Source organism: Rhinopithecus bieti, unplaced genomic scaffold (genome assembly GCF_001698545.2).
Source record: "Rhinopithecus bieti isolate Rb0 unplaced genomic scaffold, ASM169854v2 scaffold_26061, whole genome shotgun sequence".
Classification (NCBI taxonomy): Eukaryota; Metazoa; Chordata; class Mammalia; order Primates; family Cercopithecidae; genus Rhinopithecus; species Rhinopithecus bieti.
In genome coordinates this window covers 1,459,575-1,465,574 of record NW_016811928.1, presented here as the reverse complement: position 1 = coordinate 1,465,574, position 6,000 = coordinate 1,459,575, and the positions used below count along the sequence as shown (strand labels likewise).

The following is a 6,000-nucleotide window of genomic DNA, read 5'->3' as shown; positions in this document are numbered from 1 at the left end:
AAAAAAAAAAAAAAAAAATTTGTAAAGTCAAAACTTTGCTTCTACTTTAGGTTTAGATTAATATTCAAGAAGACAGTACCCATTTCATTTACTTCATAGAGCAAAGGCAGTAGTTTTACTAATATGTCCAATATTAATACTGTCTCAAAATATCTCAGAAATATGACCACATGTGGTAAGAAGATTAAGGTGTTTTCTGGCACCCTCCCTAAAAGCAGAACTCTTGATGGCAGAAAACAAAAAGTTTTCAGTGGGGAGCCATGGTGGCTGCCTTCCGTCCTATCAATCCACAAATTCTCGAATTACAAATCTGCTGTTGTTTTCTGACACATCTGCTTTGCAATGTAAAATAGTGTTTTCTTTAATAAGAATTCTTCAAAAAGCCCTTAGGCACCTCGCCTTTGTTTGCACAGCCTGGGAGTTTTCATTTAAAGTTTTCACACTGTTTTAAAATTCCCTATTTTGTTTCTAAATTAGTTAGGCAAAGTCCACAAACCTCTGTTTTGGCTTCTCATTTCAGCTACATAGAAATGATGAAGAGAAACGTGCAGAGGAATTTGTAAGGTTTTGATAAATGAGATTACCCCAAATGACCAACATCCTTTTTCCCTCTTTCCTTCAATGTCAAAAATGTGTAGGAGGTAGGAAAGCAGAAATGTTCTTTATATAATCCCTACTCCAGGGATGTAAAATCTACTACAAATTGAGGAAATTCACAGGAAAAACCCACTCTTGTTTACTCTGTGGCAACTCTGACAATCAAATGTGGTGGGAAATAGGAACAGACAGTGAAATGATCATGAAAATATATGAAATTCCATTGTAATGATCATAGCAAGGCTGATACTGGATATATTCTGTGACAACTAAGTTGGACCTGAAACCAAGATAAAGTATATATTTCTGAATCTAAAGTACTTTTGCTTTAATTTACTCAAAACCTAAACTTAAACTCCCAAGGATATAGCATCCATTCATCTCCTCATTAAAAAATAAACAAATGGGTGTTTTTTAAGGTTTCCATAGGAAACATAAACATTTGATCTTTTTACATTAATTATGTGCAACCATAATGAAACAAATTTTAACTTTTCCATAATGGGACAGAGAAGGCAGACAATTGATAAATATATACAAGTATCAGCCTGACAGCTTGAGCATTTGTTGTTCTTCACCTTTAATCCAGCTGAATATGACTTGAAGAAGATGACATTCACTTTGATACACTCTATTTATGACTCCCTCATGGAATTCCTTGGGAAGAGATTATCTTTTTCAAGGATAAGAAATGCTACTTTGCAATTTGCTGTCAATCTATAAAACATTCTTACATGATCCAATTTGTTGGAAGTGAAGATAGTCTAGTAGCATGAAAAACATGGATCCTCCTTCAGTGGAGAATATTGTAGGGACAGATGGAAGAAGTTGGATGCTGTACAGATGCAGCCTGCTCCATCCTTAACATCTAATGTGATGGGCTGGACACTGCCCTATAAGACATGTTTCATATTATAAGCTAAGCTGTGAGGCAAGAGAGTTCATGTAAATGAGACATAACTTAAAAAATAAAATAAAATAAATAGACGTTTTCTTACACATGAAATCACAGCCTGAGCCCATAGCTTTTTCTTTTAAGTATTCCTCCTATTCTGCTTCTTTAGGATCATTTTCATTTTTTCTATGAAAATTCTTTCTTAAAATTTTCATTCCTGTTGATGTATCTTCTTTTCAGAAATTCAACCTTTTGAAAATACACTTTCAAAAGCCTTGAGCTCTTTGTTTTATAATGTTACCGTGACATACTCATTTTCATTCAAATTTTCTGTCACTTCACTTTTATAAATCATTTGTTCTTTACTGGTCAAAGTCAAGTACTAGAGACCAGAATTTCTCTTCGTGAAACAGGTAACTACAGCAAAATTGTTAAGAGTCTGGGTTCTAAAACAATATTAAAAAATATCTGGTTTCTAGGTATACCTTTACTATCTGTATATGTGATCACTGGCAAAAAGTTACTTACATTTTCTATGCCTAAGTTTCTTCAACAGGAAATGTCTTTCAGAATTGAAAATATATTAAATGCTAAGATATTTATGATAAATACATTTAGTACAATGCAGAGCATAAAGTAAGAATCAATACAGGTTAGTTGTTATGGCTACTTCTACCATCTAAAGATGACACTGTCAGAAAGCAAGATGTGAGGCCAGGCAAGGTGGCTCACGGTTGTAAACCCAGCACTTTGGGAGGTCAAGGTGGGCAGATTGCTTGAGCCCAGGAGTTGGAGACCAGTCTGAGCAACATGGTGAAACGCTGTGTCTACAAAAAATAAAAAAAAATTAACTGGATATTGAGACACCCACCTGCAGTCCCAGCTATCAGTAGGGTAAAACGGGAGGGTCACTTGAGCCCAGGAGGTCAAGCCTGAAATGGGTCATGATCACATCATGGCACTCTAGCCTGGGCGACAGAGAGATAAGCTGTGGAAAGAGGGGAAGGGAGGGGAGGGGAAGGAAGGAATGGGGAAGGGAGGGAACAGAGAAAAGGAAAAGGAGAAGGAAAAGGAAAAGGAAAGGAGAAAGGAGAAAGGAAAGGAGGAAGGAAAAAGGAAAGGAGGAAGGAGAAAGGAGAAAAGAGAAAGAAGAAAGGAGAAAGGAAAGGAAAGGGGAAAGGAAGACGCAAATTCTTCAGATGTTTGGATTTCATAAGACTGAGACTTTTGCAGAAAAGTCTGGATATTTAAAATTTCCCTACTTCTGCTAAGCCTTGCCTTTACGACAATTACATGACCTAAAGTAGGAAAATATTGGCTTCCTTTAGCACCTCGTTTAGTAGGTTGCAAGATTACTCCCTTTTTCCTCTGCCTCTCCATCACATACTCGGCACCATAGAGTTCCACTGGAAATTTGTCTTCTTGAAACACACTGCAAAACTGCTTGACTTTTCAATCGAATCTATATCCTTTAACACAAAATAGTCTTTTACAATATATTCCAGTAGTAATTTTCATCTCACCAAGTCTCAGGACCATATTTATCTTCTGGTATTAGTATTACAAAATCTGCTTTGTTGACCACCTATCTTGCGGGCCTGGAAGCCTTCAGTATGGAAGGAGCCAGTGTCTACAACCCAACAGAAAAGGGAAATTTGGTCAATGTAAAGCTGTAATCAGGGAGATCTAAAAACGATAGCTTAATAACATGTCTCCTGGTCACTGAAAACTGAAAGACATTACAACTGCACAAGAAAGGCTTTAGATGTTTACCGTCTTCCTTTAGGGGAACACAGCTCATGTACATCTTAAAGTAAGGTATAATGTTTAACTCCATTTGCTGTCATTTATAATTTCTGCCAAAAGTGAATTATGCATTTTCCTACATTCTTTTTAAAACGAAACATACTGGTTACCATTTAATCTCTCTTAATAAATCACAGTCATCCTTTTGATGTACAAGCTGTACAATCACGAAGAAATGTCTGCAGGGGTTATTTGATGTGCAGAGTTGCCTGCCCTGCCATAGAATGGCTCCAGGCTGCTATGTTTTTTTTTTTTTTTAACTTCCCATATATTTTTTTCAAAATGGTTTATCTCTCTCCTCCCTTGTTGTCAAGCTGTCAGTCAGCTGTCACTTTTTACTGCTGTCAGTGAGACTGCCTTTATCACACCCCCAATTTGATGCTGCTAATCTGCTGTCAGCTGAAAAATCAGATAATCAAGACCTCCGAAACTACATTTACAGTAAGTGGTGGGCTGAGCACTGGAGGAAGATTTTGAGATACAAGTTCTAGTTCCTGCTCTGCCTATATCTAGCTGTGTGATTGCCAGAAAACATATAACTTCTCTGGGCCTTGGCACCTTCATCCATAAAATAAGAAGGGGAGTGTGTGTGTGTATGTGCGTATGTATGTGTGTGTGTGTGTGTGTGTGTGTGTGTGTGTGTCAGAGACAGAGAGAGATCTCATCCAGACCTGAATCCTAAGTTTCTTTGGCTATGAGAATACACATGAAACTTTTTTGTGACTTAACAGAATGCAGGGTGGATGCCACTGACCTTTTAATGATCAAATTCAAGGACGCTTTTTAGTCATCACTTTACTTAACCTCACTGCTGTGAATTCACTAATGATTATCTCCTTAGAACTCTCTCCCCTTTGTTCCACAGGATAATTATTTCAGTGTTGACCTCCTGACTCTTACTTATTCTTCTCACTTCAATCTTGGGCTCTTCCTCCACCAACCCCTTAAGTGTCAAGAATGCCAAAGTGGCTCCAATGTAAAAAGGTCAGGACGATGATGAGGAACCCAGCAAAGGAGCCTGAGAAGCAGCAGTCTCTGTGAAAATCAGGGGACTATGTGTGCTAAGACAAGTGAAGAATGTGTCATGGTGTGTCAAATGCTGCTGCTGTGATAAGTAAGATGCGGACTACAAACTGACCACAGGATTTAGAGACAGTGGTGACCCTGACTAAAACAATTTCAGTGGAATACTTTTCACTCAGAACAGGAGGAAGGAACTTAGAAGGAACAAGTATAAACAACTCTTTTAAGAGGTTTTGCTACTAAGAGAAGGAGAGAAATTAGGTAGTAGAAGGGGGGAAGTGGAATAAGGAGAAAAAAGTTTAAGATGTAAGAAATAGTAATAGTTTTGTATGCTAATAGAAATAATTCAGACAAAAGAAAAATAGGAATAATTCAGAAGAAAGGAAAACTGATATTGCAGAATAGACGAGGAAAAACTGCCAGGACAATAGGCCTTGAGTATGTGGGATGGATGAGTTCTGGAAAAGAAGTAGAGATGGGCCTTACACAGAAGCGAGGTCAGTTCATCTCCAGTAACAGGTGAGAAGATGGAGAATATGCACCCAGAAGAAGAATATAATTGGGTGGACCTGGTAGTATCAACAAATAAAAGTTGTCTTCTGATTGCTCATATTTCCTCAGTCATCAGCTGAGAATGAAAAGAGAAGATTTGGTACTGGAGTGTTCTTTAAAAAGAAAAAGGCATAATTAATTATCTAGAAGAAGGGAAATGCTTGCCAGGTAGCTCAAAGGGCCCATCTGAATCTTAGGAGTCATACATTTAGAACATGTTAATAAGTATGACATGCTTTTCTCCAGTCATGTTTAGTCCATGATTATAGGAAGAAAGTATATGAACAAATAGATTTAAACAGACGAGGGTTTTTGCCAATCAAATATGAAACAAAAGGTGTAAAAGATTTGAGAGGATATGCAAGGGAGTAAACATAATGATGGAATAAGAAAGTTAAGCTGGACAAAGAAAGAGAAAATAGGACAAGAGTGAAATTAAGTTGGCTCAATCAATGGATGGTAGGGTCTGGTAAGGCCAAAGGATTGTTTGATTCAAGGTGATAAAGAAAATAAATAAAACCAATCTCCTTATTTATATTAGATTCAGCTTTTAGGAGAGTAGTTCTCTTTTCATGTGTCAATTATAGGATGGTGAGGGGTGGAGGGAAGATGGTCCTCTATATTCAGATGCCAATAAATATGCTAGGTTATAAATTAATGGGGGGGGGTAATAAGATAAAATAACCTTTTATTGTGGGTCTACTGTATGCTAAGCACTATCCTAGGTACATGGTATACATTATTTCATTTAATCCCTGCATCATCCCTATGAGATGGTTTAATCACAACCATTAACGAAGCTAAGTGCAAGGTCATTCCACAGGTACAGATCACAGAGCTAGTAAGTGGTGGTCAAAACTCAATACATGTATACGTGACTAAGGCATCTAGGAGCTTTCCCATCCCAAAATATTCAATACAGATAACGAAATGTTTTCAAGGGAATACACTCTCTTGCTATTTATCTGGTCTTTGGGAGTGACGCAGGAGATGAGTGAGGAAGGCAAGAGGTAGCAGGAGGTGCCATGAATCCAGTATTAGCGAAACCGCCGAAGTGACAGACATGCTCTGAGTTTTAACAGACAGAAACTCTAAAAATCTTCATTTATTTTGTTGGAAATATGGCT

At 37.5% G+C, this 6,000-nt stretch overlaps 1 protein-coding gene and 1 long non-coding RNA gene across 8 annotated transcripts in view; both read right to left on the bottom strand.

Annotated features, from left to right (window-relative positions):
* Positions 1–1,476, bottom strand: part of LOC108544321 (uncharacterized) — a 9,448-nt gene extending 7,972 nt beyond the window's left edge. The window contains exon 1 of the long non-coding RNA XR_001889807.1: positions 1,332–1,476. This is a non-coding gene — a long non-coding RNA (uncharacterized LOC108544321). The remainder of the gene's footprint in view (positions 1–1,331) is intronic.
* Positions 1–6,000, bottom strand: part of QTMAN (queuosine-tRNA mannosyltransferase) — a 359,520-nt gene that overhangs the window by 187,070 nt on the left and 166,450 nt on the right. The gene's annotated exons all lie outside the window — the stretch shown is intronic.